Below are 17,632 nucleotides of genomic sequence, written 5' to 3'. Positions count from 1 at the left end.
GGTGCAGGGATTGGGGAGATGATGGTCAAAGGATACCACAATATCTCAGTTTGACATGAGAAATAAGACTTTCTTTTCGAAATTGATTGCATAGCATGGTAAATATAATTAGTAATAATGTACTGTACTTTCCAAATGTTCTCACCACAAAAACTGGTAAGTATCTCCTCTAAGTAAATTAACTTGATTTAATTATTCCTCAGTATATTTACATATACAGCATCACTTTGCACCCCATAGTTATACAAAATTATAAATTTTCAATTTATAATAAAATAAACAATAAAAAATATTCATACTGCCTTGAAAAGAATTTGGTTATGGCATAAATATAAAGTAAAATAAATGACAAATGTTTAGTTTTAATTTTTTACCTTTCAAAAAGAGACCTTTGAAAGACCTTGGACCTCTGAAATGGTAAATGCACACAGTGGTGATCACATTGAAGAGGGTGCAGTCAGAGCTTTCAGTTCACAAGAAAAAGTTCTCCATGTTGACAACCATATTCATATCTCAACTATGGAACTTACTCCTGATACATAATTTTACGAACCAGGAATGCTCAGATTCCAGACTTGCATTTGACAGACCACTTCCTATGTCATATCTTATATCTTTAACTGGAAGCAAGACCCACATTCCCACACACAATATGGCTGGAGATCAAATGGTGTTGGCCTGCTTATTGTTGGTTATGATGATATAGGTCCTCACATTTTCCAGACCTCTCCATCTGCTAACTATTGTGACTGTAGAGTTGTGTCCATTGGAGCTCATTCCCAATCAGCAAGCACTTAATTTGAAGAAACATATGTCTGAGGTGATGGCGTGTATTTTAAACAAAGTGGTCAAACCTGATCTGCTTGCTTTAAGAGAGATACTTCCTGAAGATCAGAACCTAACTATAAAGGATGATGGTAATGATGCGTTTCCATTCCTGGAAAGTCTTGAAGAAAGACCACAGAGAAAGGCTTAGCCTGCTAATGATCTGGCAGACAAGGAAAATGAACCAATGGCACATTAAATAATAAAGCAGTCTGCATGTATATTATCAAATATGCAAGAATGCAGGACATACACTGATGACAGCAATCTACATTTTAATCAAACGATGCAGAGTGGGGGAAAAATATGTTTTAGAAAACAGTCCACATTTGAGATATTTCCAAGCAACTTCACTGAAATCATATAACGAGGAGTATTTTTCTTTCAGAATTCTATATAATCATTTTTGAGTAAATATAGGAATCTGTACTAATAGGTATCTATAACAAGTATCAATTTTTATATGAAGGAAATAGTGCCTGCCCTTGTGGTCTTCAAAACATCTGTGAAATAAAATTATTTCACCTCCAAATAATGAATAATTGACTTAATTAAAATTACAATTAATTTTTAGAATATTTTTCCATTTTAAACAACAGCAAAAAAAAAAAAAGACATCTGAGAATTGAAGAAGTCTTATGGAGAACAGGAAATGGTATCTAAGCAATAACTTTCTTGGAGGTGGGAGGTCCCAGCAACTCCCTCCAAGGACAGATTTGTTACTCCCGCAGATGGGAATTCCCTTGGCAGAGCTCCTTCAGGGGTAGTTTAGCCATAGAAAGCTGCCTTTTTTAAGGTTAGAACTTTTGCAATGGCTCACATCTGGTGGTTGATAAAAACAAGAGTGTGAAGGCTTGGCCCTTTTGGCCCAACGTGGGACCGCTGCAAGTAGTTATTTAATTCCAGAGCTCCATGTGGATGACAGCAAAGGCTGTCATCAGGCTGCATCATAGTTCAAGTTCTCTTTTTGCCCAAATCCCAACCCATTATCTTCTTGCCACATGTATGGATCCAGACAGTATCCCAGTTTTGGAACCTAGAACAATGATAAAATTGAGAGTAATAAATAATGCTGGCTTTGAAATTTCTAATGAGGGTATCATAGTTAAGGAAAGAAATGAAAGCATGTTTCATTTCTCTCTCTCTCTCTCTCTCTCTCTCTCTCTCTCTCTCTCTCTCTCTCATTTCTACCTCTCTCTGACTGAGGAAATGTGATACTAATATTTTGTGTCAATCTGCTTAGGCCATGGATAGCCAGATATTTGGTCAAACATTGTGGTGTTTCTCTGAGGGTGTTTTGGGATAGATTAATACTTAAATCAGTAGACTGAGTAAAACAAATATCTCCCTAATGTAGGTGGGCTTCATACAATTAGTTGAAGAATTGAACAAAAAGGTCAATTCTCCTCTAAGTAAGTGAGAACATTTCCTGTCTGAATGCCTTTGAACTGGGACAGTGGCTTTTTTCTGTGCCTTTGGACAAAAAATGAACCAACGTTTCTTTCTAGGTCTCAAACTACTGGTTTTAGGACAGGTAATAATATACCATAATATACCATTGGCTCTTTTGGTTCTCAAGGCTTCAGAATTGGACAAGAAATAAACCATCCACTCTCCTGAGACTCCATCTTGCTAGTTCACCCTGCAGAGCTTTAAATCTGAGACTTACCAGGCTCCAAAATCACTAGTCAATTCCTTACAATCAATCATAGGTTATATACATACACAGAGACACACATCCTTTTGGTTCTCTTTCTCTGAAGAACCTTGACAAATACAGGAGAGGATGAACTTGAAGAACCTTGGAGAAGGTAGAATTACAAAGACTCAAAACTGGACAGCCAGATGGAAAAGAGAAGTCACCATTCATAGGTGCTCGAAGGTTTGGGGTCAGCAACAGAATGTTGAACGGAAAAGAATCATGCCTAAAACTATTCCTGTGTCTTTTAATGGGCCTTCCTTCTCTCTGTGTAGAGGAGCCTTGTTAGCTATCTTGCTTGTATTCAGGAGAGACTCCTTCACTGCAATCCCCTATGGACTATGCTCTGTGCTCATCTGCACATTCTCACTTTTCAGGAGCCTAAGTTTTCAGTGAGTCGTATTCTTTGAAGGATTCTTAACAGTAGTAGTGTGAGAGCAACTTGACAGTGGGAAATTCACCTCTGTTTATACTACTGTATCAGTTTCTTCCTTAAAAATAAGTTACCTCGGGCTGGGGTTGTGGCTCAGTGGTAGAGTACTCATCTGGCACGTGCAAAGCCCTGGATTCGATCCTCAGCACCAAATATAAATAAATAAATTCAATAAAGGTATTGTGTCCAACTACAACCAAAAAAATAAATATTAAAAAAAATAAGTTACCTCCTTCCCACAGAATCAATGCCTCACTTGCTCCAAGGGCTGACTATAATGTTTTCCCAAGAGGCACTGCCATCAAGAGGAATAAAGCTCAGAGCTTTGGTCTGACACAGGAAATAAAATTCTTATACTGGTTTCCAATACCCGGAATAAGATAATGAGAAAGAAAAATGTGTGCTTTTCCTCCTCTTGTATTAGTATGACTGATGATTTGGGGTCAAATATTAACAATATAACTGTCTTAGAAATGGTCCAATAAATAGGAGCACTTTACAGAGCAACAGAGAGTAGAGAAGGAATGAACTTTTCTATCAGAAAGTCCTGTTAACTCCTGGAGTTTACATTGAAGATATATTAGGCTGCATTACACTGTTCCTACTAGGAGAAAATTGCTTCTGAAAGAAAGAAGAGGAAGCAAAGGAAAATTTAGAGGGAAATCCTTTTCATTTCATCAAACAAGTGAAACAGATGGAGAATTTGTAAAGAGAATTTCTAAAGGCAAAAATTTTATTTAGACTTTTTGTCCTTGTTGTGAATCTCAAATTCCATGCTCAACTATTCTTGCTGTTGATTGAAAATGAATAATCAACTCATGTGTTAGGGCTCTGGTTATACTTGTGATGGTGATGATGATGACAATGATAACAAACAATTTTTATGATAACATTTTTCAGTGTCAGACGTTATTCTAACCAAATGAGTAAGCATGACATGGCCTTCCTTACATTTGTAGAAATAGTATGCAATTTTTTCCCCAGCACTTAACCTAGGGCAGTAGATGAATGAACCATCTGTTTTTTTTTTTAATTAAATCTATCTAAAATTTCCCTAACTCCTCTGTGCACCAACATAGGAAACAATTTATTTGGATGTAATAGGACAAAGGGCTATACATTCTAAACCTCTTTCTGGGCACTTAATAGAGAATAAAATTTTAATAATTGCTCAAAAAGTCTATATTGTTATTCTAGCAGTGTGTTGGCATTTCAGTTCAATTTAATAGGAAATTATCTGTGATCTAGGGATTCTGTGAACAGAAGAAAGACGTGGGGGAATTGTAGTGCTCTACTAAGATATTTGCAGTCTGTTTTAGAAGAATGAGACACACACAGATTGGGCTGTGTATGATTCAAGGCAGGGCATCATTAAATGTCACAGTGCTCTAATGCTGGTAAAGGGAAAGACCAACAAGGACTGGAGTCAGAAAGAGAAAACACGGAGATGAGACTTGATTGGCACAAGGATGAGGAAATGGAAGGAAGGTAGCTAAATACACCAGCAGGAAGAACCAATTGCAATGAGCTGTGCACAGAGCCCAGAATTTGCCCTTTCTGTGAGGATAAAACACTGTTTGCTGCGATTCTAATTCTTCACAACACAAAACAGCAGATCGTTAAAAATAACAATTGATATAGCAATTAACTGATCATTTAAAACAACTATAAATATGAATTATCCCCCAAATTTATGGGAAAAAATAAAAACCCAGATTAACCTAGGCTGCAATAACCCATTACTATTTTGACTAGTGAATATATGGAAACAACTTTCTTTTTTAATATTTATTTTTTAGTTATAGGCAGGCACAATGTCTTTATTTTACTTTATGTGGTGCTGAGGATAAAACCCAGTGCTTCACTCTTGCTGAGCGAGAGCTCTACCTCTGAGCCACAACCCCAGCCCGTGGAAACAACTTTCTAAAGGGAGTTTTTGGTTTCTGCTATTGTATAGTACAGGATCTAGGATACATGCAGTGAGTTGCTCCCTACTAAAATCTTCCATAGCATGTCACCCTTAATTTTTTAAAATATTTATTACATTGTGCAGATGTTTATTTTGTTTCCAACTGATGTTCATTTATCCATGTTAATAAAATTGATGACGCTCTCCAATACTTCTGTAAAACATCTGACTGTTGCTGATGACATTTACTGCTTAGAGAGTCTACTCTGCAAACCTCATCCTCCTCATACCCATCAAGATGTTTGCTTAGCAAGAGTGAGTGGAGCTGGCTCCCAGACTCCTTTAATGCAATACTTCAAATATTCTATAAACTAATAAAATATTGATAAAAGGAGGCATTTCTATGAAAAAAGTGAATGATTTAAAAACTATTAATAAAGCTAAGCCACTAAAAACTCTTGTTAAAATAAGAATAAGTAATATAACTGTTAAAAACTGAGCAAAGAAATCAGACAGTATTCTGCATTCAGATTGATAGCAAGTACATTCAATTCCTGCTCCACTTTAAAGAACTCAAAATGGAATGTGATTTATACATCAAAAGGGAGAACCCTATTTTTGTGATTCTAAATCAAAATATGGGCAAATTAAGGTCCATTCATTTGCTTTAAATGAGAAAAAGAATTATGTGTGAATTACATATGTTGTTTCCCTGTTTTGGTCTGTTTTATTTCTATTAATGGAGTAATCAGTCCCATTGCAAATAAGAGGAATCTAGTGTCAGGATTATTGATTTGCAAGCTCCTGTGTGCTCTTAAATGAGTGAGTAATCTGAGTGCCAGATCACTGAACACTGAAAATCGGAGACATTGGTGGGCAATAAGGGGTTTACAGCTTTGGAACTATAAAATTTACAATAAAATTTTTGTCAAGTTAAATCACTAAATCCACCTATCATGTGTTATTATATTTTATAGGACAATGTTAGTCCTCAAAAATGCCAGGAAGATCAATTTATGGAAATTTCATTAAATCAAATATTTTGTAGTAGCATTCAAACTTACAACATTGTCCATATTTTGCTCATTTGCTATATAAAACCTTTACTTGAAATCTCTGTTGAGTCAAAGGCTAGAACTTTTGAACTCCCCCAGACTCAGTTGTTTCATGCAGTGCTTCTACAACTTAAATAATGTGTTTTCTAATTTCAAATGGAAAGGTGTTCTCACAGTGACCCCCACATGTTGTCTTACATTCTTCTAATATGAAATAAATATGCACATATTTTATTTGAATGTAAAATAAATGAGTATTCACAGCTCCTGTCCAACTAAAAAGCAAAAGCAATTTACAAATTGAATTCTAACAAAACTGCACAACCATTAAAATTCAAATTAACATCATTAATTTAATGCAATGCATGCTGTTATTGTATTGGAACTATATTGCTGATATAGCATTTAATATGTAAGGATGCAGCCTAAAGTCAGGGTCTATATATAAAATCAGTCTTTAAGTTTGACTTCAACAAAATTAATGTAAGAAAAATTATGTGGTTTCTTAACTATGATTTTATTTCCTAGTTGAAGCTAAACAACCCTCCTATAAAATCAAATCTCTTCCAGTAAATAATGGCCCTAGAATAATTTTCATGAAGGGCAAATTCTGTAGGTTATTTACTTTATGTTTAGTATTCTTTTTTAAGAAATCTGTACATGAGTATTTAATCCAATAATTGAAATAGTAAATATTTTATAGCATTTTATTCTTACTTAGTATCTGAACAATATGCCCACCTGCACAATACCAGAGGATACAGATAGGTTGATCACCTCTTTTTTAATTCTGCATGCCCAGGTCTCAGAGTCCTGTGATGACTTAATTCTCCCATCATTTTTCTCTATCTTCTTATCATTTTGAAGCCAGGCAGCTCCCCACACTGCCATTTGAGGCAACACAATCATAAATATAAACACAAGTTCAGGCATTAGGATTACAAAATATTAATCTGTTAGGAAGTAGTAATTTTGATAAGCCAGAATATGCTTACATTAATTTTTAAGTTCATCAGTAAAATAAACACATAAATGTAAAAAGCTCTTGCCAAAATTAGAGATTTTATAGAACATATCTGTGCACCTCCAGAACTCCAGAGACCAGATTTAAAAACTCTGGTCTAAAGCTTCCCAAAAGGAAGATTAGGACATTAAGTTTAAAAACAAAAAAAAAAAAGGAAACATTCAAAAAGTTTCTGGAATAAAGCATCTATTTTCAATTACCTTTATTTAAAAATATATATTTAAGAACAAAGTTCCATAGGAATGTGTGCTATAAGCATGGTAAATTAACATAGGGAGAAAGTGAATCTTCTAGGGCAAAGAAGAGATCAAGAGTCAACGATCTAGAATAAATTCCAAAGGAATACATAAGGAATGTATTCCAAAAGAAAGACTCATATGATGGGGGAGTTTAACAGGAAAACCCAGAACGTCTAGATGTTTAATAGTTCAGGCTGGGGGCTGTGCATTAGGGTTGGAACTAGCATGGCCCTCAGCTCTCTGTGGATATCACCAGTTCATTATTTCCACACCCAGGTATTAAGGTTAGGCACTGATACCATTCCTCTTTTCCTCCTTAGACTGTAAACTCCCCAACCACTGGGACATGGCTTCATTTTCTCTGTGACTCAATTACATACACAGTAGAGCTCAAGTAAAAAAAAAATGAACAAATAAAATATTTCTAAGTTGGAAGGAATCTCAAAGACCTTCTAGGTCAATGTTTTGCAACTTCTGAGCTACAGATGAAAGTAGTGAATATTTACCTGTCTTGTAGGAGCTTCTCCTGTGGGGTGGAGGCAAGAATATATTAATAACATCTACTGAGGAACTGGTTTTAAAACCCAGGTATCTCTGATTTTAGAGAACATGTTGTTGACTGGTTCGATATATTACTTCCAAATTTGTCAAGTTACTAACTTTAAAAATCCTACTTTTCAAAAAAATCACAAGATAGGCATTATGTCCACGACGACCAGCTGCCCATCAAAATTCTTACTCCTTTCACACAGCATGCAATCGTAGTTGGAAAGTGGCATCATGGTGCCTGGTCACTGACTACACTTAGCACCATTGTGCATGTAAGTGAGGTCACATGAGAGTGAAATGCAAGTCTTAGTCTGTGTGACACCTTTGGACCAGGCTTTCAGAATCACTGTACCTTCTCCATCCTATTTTCCCACTTCTCCTGGTGATAAGATGCCGGAGTAGGTATCGGCAAATATGTTTCTATGAAAAGCTAGACAAAAAAAGTTCAGTTTTGCAGATCATAATAATTCTATTTCAACTATTCATATCTAGGACTTTAAGACAAAAGCAAGTAAAGGTAAAACATAAATGAGTGGACATGGCTGTGGTTCTAATAAGATTTTGTTCACAAAAACAGCCAGCGGGCCATATTTGGTCCACAACACACAGTGTGTCAACCTCTGCCCTAGAGTATTGACAAAGCCATACTCTAAAAGGAATCACAGTATCGAAAGAATCTAAATCCCTGTATCACCTTTTACAAATGGGAACAGCTACTCAAGTGAGAAAAAATTTCTATTAGGTTTGAGTTAACATATATTTTTAAGGAATCTATTTGTTGTAGTGCCTAGTGCTATCCTAGCTAACAAAAATTGGTAAATTGAAACATGTTGCTACCACCACAACAACAACCCCCGCCCCAAAATACATGGTACTAGCTTAGAAGCATGCAGTAGGCACAATGAAAAGAAAACATAAACTGCTGGAATAATGGACATATGTAATTGCAAAAACATTTGGCAAACCATCATCTGCAATAACTTGGAAGGAAGACAAAGTGCCCACTGAGTCTGTAGCTCTTCATGTGAGGGTGCAGAGGGGATTGGAAAATGCTAGAGTCTTAATGTGTGTGTGCAATTGTTTGGTGGCCACATTTAGTAAGTTACTGCTTACTAAAGTGTTGAACTCAGGCAAAGATTATCTGATTGGAGAGAAAGAGGTAAAAGGAAATGGGGAGAGTACAGAAATGTGGGGCTTTCCAGTATTAAAGAATGCAGCTGGCCCCTAAACAACAAGAAGTAAGTTTGAAATAGACCTTGAGTGACAGAGATCCAATAAGGCTCCTCAGTCAAATAAAGTCATTTAGCCCTACAGCAAAGATAGGATTGAGGTGTTTCTTTTTCAACTAAGCCTGTGGTTTTAGAGGGTCTCATTAAATTGAGAGAGAAAGGCCTATGGGGAAGGAAGCAAAGAAACAAAGTAGACTTGAGAGCTATATATAGGAAAGGATTTTGGTGTGGTTATATATGGGACATATTGGAAGCAAATAGATCGAAACCTACTAAGTTTCTGAGGGCCCTATATTGCCAAAGGGAGATTGTATGTATTCTGACTTCATCATTGAATAAAGCAGTCACATAAGGGGTTGGAGTTGTGGCTTAGTGGTACAGTGCTTGCCTAGCATGCATGAAGCACTGGGTTTGATCCTCAGCAGCACATAAATATAAAATAAAGATATTGTGTCTACCTAAAACTGAAAAATAAATATTTTTTTTAAAAAAGAAGTCACATAAACAAAGGGATGCCAAGCCACTACTGACATTTAAATGTGAGCTAGAAATGAAGCTGTGATGTTGTAAGCCACCGAGATTTGGGCATTGCTTATTACCAAAGCAAAACTTATAAAGAACTGACTAATATGTAAAAGAATCATACCCCTAACTCAAAACCTGTGATGGATTTTTTTTTTTTATAAAAAAGGACTATCTGAGGTTGCATGAACAGGAAAAAGACTATGGAAATTAGCTTCCAAAATTTGCATATATCTCTAATAGAGCTGGGGAAGATATGAGCCACAAAAGCATCTCTGAAAAAGAGAGCCAAAGTGAACAAGGGAGCCTGTCCTGAAAGCAGAACCAAAGTCTAATTAAGAATTTCACTAGTACGCAAGATAGAGGGTCTTGACAATGGTTGCAGTTAAGAGTTCATACTGCTGTGGTTCTGTGACTGCTGTGTGCTTCCCATTTTTTTTCTTTATTCAAATGAGAGCTCTAATTGTATATATTATACCTCTGTTCAACTATTGCATGTTTTATGTTTCAGTATGGTAGTTGCAAGATTAAAGGCCTTTTAGATTTGGTGAAGAGGGTAATGTATCAGCAAGAGATCATAGCCTTTGAAATGGTTGCAGAAAACAGTTGTTACTTATGCTTGATTCTCTTAGGGAGGAGCGTGTCCTAAGTGTGCAAAGAATGGCAAACACAGATACTTAGTGCTAGAGTGGCAGACTACAAAGAGCTAGCTAAACACAAAATTCCTGGCTCCATTTTCCAGAGTATGGAGATATCCTCATGAAGGCATAAACTTGCCCAGTTCCCCCTTACTTAAAATGCAGCTGAGTGACTAATTCTCACCAAAGGAATGTTTTGAAAATCAATTATTTCTGGGCCAGGGCTTGTAAGAAGGGGATGTACCTTCTTTTACTTTCTATTGACTAGATGCAGATAATAAGTATAAAGACTTAGAGAAGGACTGTCTGCTGATCAAAACCCTACCTATGGGCTGGGGTTGTGGCTCATGGTAGAGTGCTTGCCTAGCACACGTGAGGCCCTGCATTCGATCCTCAGCATCACTTAAAATGAAGTAAAGATATTGTGTTCACCTATAACTAAAAAAAAAAAAAAAAGAAAGAAAAGAAAAATTAAGAAAAAAGAACCCTACCTTGACCTGAAGAGACATTTCTCAGAAGATGATGAACAATCAATCAACAAACACATGAAAAAATGTTTATCATCACTAGCAATTAGAGAAATGCAAATCAAAACCACTCTAAGATTTTATCTCACTCATGTCAGAATGGCAGCATACAAACAACAATAAGTGCTGGCGAGGATGTGGGGAAAAAGGTACACTCATACACTGCTGGTGGGACTGCAAATTGTTGCAGCCAATATGGAAAGCAGTATAGAGATTTCTTGGAAAACTGGGAATGGAACCACCATTTGACCCTCTCCTCAGTCTATACCCAAAGGACTTAAAAACAGCATGCTATAGGGACACAGCCACATCAATGTTAATTCACGATAGCTAAACTGTGGAGCCAACCTAGATGCCCTTAAATAGATGAATGAATAAAAAAATGTAGCATATATACACAATGGAATATTACTCAACAATAAAAGAGAATAAAATCTTCTTTTACCTGCATTTGCAGGTAAATGGATGGAGTAAAAGAAGATAATGCTAAGTGAAGTTAGCCAATCCCAAAAAACCAAATGCCAAATGTTTTCTTTGATATAAGGAAGCTGATTCATAGTGGGGTAGAGAGAGGGTGCATGGGAGGAATAGACAAACTCTAGATAGAGCAGAGGGGTGGGAGGGGAAGGGAGGCAGCATGGGGTAATTAAGGATGGCTGAATGTGATGATCATTATTATCCAAAGTACATGTATGAAGTCATGAATTGGTGAGAATATACTATGTATACAACCAGGGATATGAAAAGCTGTGCTCTATATATGTAATAAGAATTGTAATGCATTGCGCTGTTATACATAAATAATAAAAAAGAGGTAAAAGCAGAGAACTCTTTAAATAAGCATCAGAGAAGCTGAATATGATGTTCAGGAACACACAGGACCAAAAAAAATAAATAGGAACCCTACCTTGTATTGACACATAAGTAAGAAATAATCATGTATTATACTTAAGTCATTTTAAAGTTTATTTTTATGGTGCCTAGAGTTATTCTATCTAATACAGAGATTATAATCATTCTAAACTCTGTATTATTAGGATGATTAAATTACTTAAAACACTTCATATAGTCCAGGCATATATTAATTATTAAATAAGTGTACAATTATTCTATTTCTTAATGCAGCAATTAAATCCTGTTTTCTGCAACCTTACTTTATAACTGCCTTTATTTCTATTATGTGTCAGAGAATATTTGCTGCATTCTGGTCTTTCTGCAGTGATCCTTCCTGCCCAAATAAGAATGTACTAAGAGTGCATAAAGTCTTGCCTTGGCTCATTGCTTTTGTCTTTTGGTATTCATCCAGAACCATCCCACTGTATTCTTTCCGAGGTACATATCTTTATTGCTATCCTCCCTCACTTTTCAACCTCTACTGGGCACTCTAGAGCTCTGTTCTTGACTTTTTACTTCAAATTCTAACCTTTCATGCTAGACATGTATTGTACCCCTTGGACTTCGTGAACTTGCCCTCAGATACCTCCTCTCTGTCTCTGTCCAACACTCCAGCCCTGTTCCCAATGTCCATATTAAATCCCTTGAGAAAAGGAAATTTCTGTTTAAGTGGATTTAAAGCAGGCTCTCTCCTACCTTCAAGTAAAGAATGCTACATTAGGTAGCTTCATGGATCATATCATGTCCTTCTTCAGGGAACTTGAGCCCATACTTGATGTACTGCCACATGAATAACCATCTTCCACTGAGATGCATGTTGGAAAGCCTGCCAAAATACCAAGTGACTATTGGAGTTCTTACTCATTTACTTTATTTTAAAAAATATTTATTTTTTAGTTATATGTGGACACAATATTTTTATTTTATTTTTTTATGTGGTGCTGAGGATCGAACCCTGTGCCTCACACATGGCAGGCGAGCGTTCTACCTCTGAGCCACAACCCCAGCCCCCATTTCCTTTATTCTTTATCCTCAGTCTTTTTTACTAAAACCTGTTAGCCAGAGACTTTGGCTTATTTGTTCTTAACTTCTTAAATAAGTCACCCAAAACCCGTGTGTCTCCATTCTCCTCTTTCCCATAGAATTCTGCCACCAGCATTGTTTAGACCTTCTTTAAGTCTACTTCATCCCCACCATTCACTGAAAGCTATCTAGGTTTTCAACAAAGAGGCAGGGGACTTGCTTCTGGTAGTGAGATCCAGTGAACAGCTGCACTCACTTGATTTAGCACCAGGTTCCAGGAAAGCAGAAACATTCACTCTTGCTCAAAACCAAGGCCTTCTGCAAATTCAAAGGCTCAGTGTTAGTGGCAGTCTCTCAGGCTCTCCACCATCTCCCACAAACACCTTGGTATTCTATTAGGGTTACCATGTTTGAAACAAGTAATGATGCTTGTTAATTCCTACTGTGGACCAGATCTGTGGAATTTTGAACTTGACAAAATAAGATTTTCACAGACTCTACAACTTTAGGAAAAACAAAAAGGGTAAGAAGTGGGGTTGGCTGCACAGAAACATTTTAATCCATTCTAGTATTTAATGACACTGTTCAGCTGGTCAATTTTCTCTGTCATCTTTCAGTGAATTATATATGGGATATTCTGTGACTTTCTAGATGGAAAGGTTTAGTTATATGTCCTCCAATGAACTCTTGTTCATTGTGTCATCTCCTGGCCAAATCTGGAAAATGTGGGTTAAAGAGCTTGGTGTTGGTGTAGCTGAGTTTTTGTACAAATAAAACAAGCCAATGATCTCAGAAAAAGTGGTTGCACTTTTAGTATGGGGATCCCTTCAAAACCAAGAATTCCAAATTATTCCAAACATGCTCTGGTTACTACAGGTGGCTTAATGGGCTTTCTGGTCACTTATCTCTAATTTCTCTAACCCAGTGGTTCTCAAAGTATATTTCTCAGAACAGAATCATTATCTAGAAATTCATTAGTAATTCACATTTTCAAGTACCATCTCAAGCTTACTCAGGAATTCTGATAGAAAGGCTAAGTATTCTGTTTAAGAAGTCCTTCATGTAATTCTAAAACATGCTCAAGGTTTAGATTCACTGATCTTACCTGACTATTCTCTGAAATCCTTATGTAGAAAAGAGAGTTTTCTTGGTACCTAGATATAACTATACATTCATAGTAACTGAATATCTTATCTATCTCAGCTCCAAATCCTACCTATTCAGACGCAGTCTGGTTCTTTACTAACTTGGATAATAACTCAATCATCATCATTGGAGGAAAACATACTTTTTCAGAAGCAGATGCAAGTGTGGATATGCTCTGCTCTTTATGATTCTTCTAGAAGGTAATACTAGCCTAGTCCAATTACTCTGTGTGGGAACAAATGGTATTAGGGATCACAACCATTGTTGTAGTGTGGGCACCTTCATAGATAAACCTGAACTATGTTCCTAGACTGCCATGAATAACTGAGGGAAATCTGTGAACTCAGTTCATGACAGTTGAAATGGACCATTTAATGCTAATATCTGCATTATATGCTGGACAAATGGAAATGTGTGACTTTACTCTGAGACCCATAATAGCAGGGAATAGATAGAAGACCCAATCCCAGGAAATCTTCTGACACTGGTACAGTTAGTGAAGATGATATGCCTAGGTAGCAATGGCTAGCAGAAATCCAGCTTCATTAGAAATCCTGCTAATTAAGCCAGGGAATGCTAATGAAACTCCACATCCAATCAACTAGAGTTAATGCAAGAAACTACTTCAGATATATAATGCAGTCCAACAGAATTTTTGGTGAATTCTCATTTGATTTGAAACCTTATTCTGCCATATCTTTCATGGGTCAAGAGACATTGAACTTGCTCTCAAACTCAATTGTCTCTGAAGCATCATCACCCCCTCCTATGCAACCTTACCAGTATCTTTAGCCAAAACTCTATGAGATAGGAATTCTTTGTGAATATGACATTTCATGACATTTAGAAGATAGTAGATTAGAGAAAAGGTACACTTCCCAGCAGCTCCTCAGAACTAGACTTAAAAGCGGGAAGACTGTGCCTCATCAAGGTGGATAACAAAGGGAACTCACTGAAACTTAACACTGGGTGGTAAAAAAAAACTGTAGAAACATAGAAATTTGAATATAATATAAGAAATAATATGTTAGAGATGTACCAGCTTGACTGGAAGCAGTGGCAGCCATTGTGGGGAGGGGAGCACAGGCAAAGAGATAAATTTTATTTTAAAAAAAATGGTTTTTGACTTGGAAAAGTCAAAAGATGGAGATGGAGGCTGAACTTAATGAAAATAGAGTCAGGGTGGAGAGTTATGTGGGAACAGAGCTTGCTTGCCTGGAAAACAACCAGGGTGCCCAGGGAATATCTATAAATGCCATGCAGCACCAAGCAGAGACAGATAAGGGACACATAAAGGAAATAGCCAGCAGTCACATTTTATGACCTGCAGAGTGCACCTGAACCAGAGTGCCTGAAATAGCCACAAAGAAAATTCTACCTGGCTCACATGGGCTCTGAATACCAAGGGGAGAAAGCTCCCTTGGTCACTGGCACTCCTTAAGAGACTGTAGTGGCCACAGGAGTGTCTGCACTTCAGGGCGCATACCTGGTAATTCACATTAATAGCAGTGAAGGTGAAACCTGTGGATGGTTAGTCCCTATACCCTAGAATTGGATTATTAAACCAGAGACCCCAGAGACCCAGATATCCAGCAGAGACAACATCTCCCCAGCAACAGGGGGCATGGATCAAATCTCAGATACCCACCAAAGCAGTTCCAAAGGTCAACCAAAACCCAACTATTGGAACTTCCAATTTAGACCTCTGCATCACCTCTGCCACAGGATTACACAATTTATACGCCCTCCCCAGGCTCTCCCACCCTATACTGGGAGACTGGAAGCTGAGAGCTACAACACCCAGCTGGCAGCTAGGTGAGGAAAGCAAAGACATTAGACTTAACAACCCCCAGTCCTGGACCCAAGGCTTATAGAGCCAAAAATAAATATAAAGAATGAATATCCATCTTTGCCAACAGCTTGACCATCACAGCAGAAACAAGGTTTTTTTATTTGTCATCAAGATTTTTCTCTTCTTTTTCCATAATCTCATTTAAAAATTTTTTTGTATTATTTTTTAAATTTTAGTTTTTTAAAATTTTCAAACATTGTTTCATCATAGTATATTATTTTTTACTTTTTTCCATCATACATGATTTTGTGTATGTGTAGGTGGGTGTTTTCTCACTGCACAAGTATACACACACATACACACACACACACATATATATATATACACACACACATAGATATTCATATAATTTTACTTTCATATTAATAACTTTACTCTGCACTTGTTTATTATTTAGCCTTGGTTTGAATTAAGTGGGGTACAATTATATGAGGGTTTAAGTTGTTTTGATCTTACATTTGTAGGTTTAATCATACCTTGGTTCTTTTCCTCCTATCACTCATTCTACTCTCCTCCCCAAGTAACAGCCAAATTTTCCTTTCCCTCTTCTTCTCTTTTGTTCATTACTTTCATTTAATTTTTTATTCCTTCTTCCTTATAGCCATGTTCCTACTCCTGCCTCTCCTCTGATCACTTTTTAAAAAATATTTTAAATGTTCTCTCAGCTTCCGACCCTATTTTCTCTTACTTAAGAAACTGTAATCCCACTAAATAATAGGATTATATAGTTTATATCGTTCCTATCCCATTCACCTTGTTGTGGTTATTAATACAGTGGACGACAGAGTAGATATCTGCTGTCAGATGTCTGCTCTAGTTCAGTTTTCTATTGTTGGTCCTGATGTTAAATGCTGACGCCACCACTCCTACTTAGGTGTCAATTCATGTTGATGTCAGAGTAGACACTAGACATTTACCTCAAGGCTGTACATTACTACCATTGCTGCCCACCCCACCACGAGGGGCTGGAAAGTGATTGGGAAACTTTAAGACCACAGAATAGAAATCCTGCTACTGAGAAATACAACTCAGCCAAGCCACACTGCCTCTCACCCCGCAGATGCTTTAGTCCCACCTGAGCCTTAATATTCCTTCAACTAATAGAGAGATAAAAATTCCAAACCAGTATCCAGGACCCAGGCAGGAACAATCAGAGGGGGATTCTGGTCCCACCCCTTGACTCTTATATCAAAAACAGTAAAGTCCCAGAACAAAAAAGATAACTACACACAAAACTACATGAATATAAAAGAGAACAACGGGATGGGGAGGGAGAAGAGGGGAACATGAACTGAAATTGAATTTCATGCATGTATGGTTTTCTCTGGATGAACCTAACTCCAATGTATAACTATAATGCTCTAATAAAAAATGAATAAATAAACTTAAACAAACTTTTTAAAAAGAAAGAAAATGATATTTCTTTTTTCTGTCTTCTCTCCCACCCCAAATTCCTGGCCCAACACAACACCAAAACTACTATTTTGTTCACATTCTAGCCCTTGTTGCTCATTTACCTGGGTTATATCAATGGCTCTTTGTTTGATTTCTCAGTCTTGATTTATTTTACAAATATTGATTCAATACCTAGCACATATCGGACTTTGAAAATACAGCAATAAATGAAGGTAATTATCCCTCTGTCCATTCCCAGTTTTGAGTCCATATATTGAACATTTACTATTGCCAGTCACTAAACTGATAGATTTACATACATTTTTATTTAACAATATGAGGCATGCAAAATGCGTTTTTTACAGGTTAAGAAAATAAAACTCAGGTAAGTAAAAATTTTTCTGTGATCACACAACTGGTAATTGGAGACCTTAAATTAAAACTCAGGTTTAATGTTTATGAACATCATAAAATAAGATGTTGGCCATTTTAATATGGCCATTAGACTCTTTAGTGTTGGGCATTAAATTCAATCTCTTTTAGTGACTCCACCCTACCAGGCGCTCTTTAAATCAACTCAAGTTAGCTATGTAAGCAAGCATTAGATGAGCTAGAACCTATTGGCTCATATGGCTAGAATCTTTTAAATGTAGCCTTATCTTATCCATTCTGA

The 17,632-nt window shown here is 36.7% G+C and overlaps 1 pseudogene; it reads left to right on the top strand.

Moving 5' to 3' along the window:
* The first annotated feature begins 421 nt into the window (after positions 1 to 421).
* On the top strand, positions 422 to 1,024 carry LOC143398520 (proteasome subunit alpha type-1 pseudogene; annotated as a pseudogene).
* The last annotated feature ends 16,608 nt before the right edge of the window (positions 1,025 to 17,632 follow it).

This window comes from Callospermophilus lateralis, chromosome 4, assembly GCF_048772815.1.
Source record: "Callospermophilus lateralis isolate mCalLat2 chromosome 4, mCalLat2.hap1, whole genome shotgun sequence".
Classification (NCBI taxonomy): Eukaryota; Metazoa; Chordata; class Mammalia; order Rodentia; family Sciuridae; genus Callospermophilus; species Callospermophilus lateralis.
The sequence above is the reverse complement of the archived record's forward strand: the minus strand, read 5'-3'. Positions and strand labels throughout refer to the sequence as shown.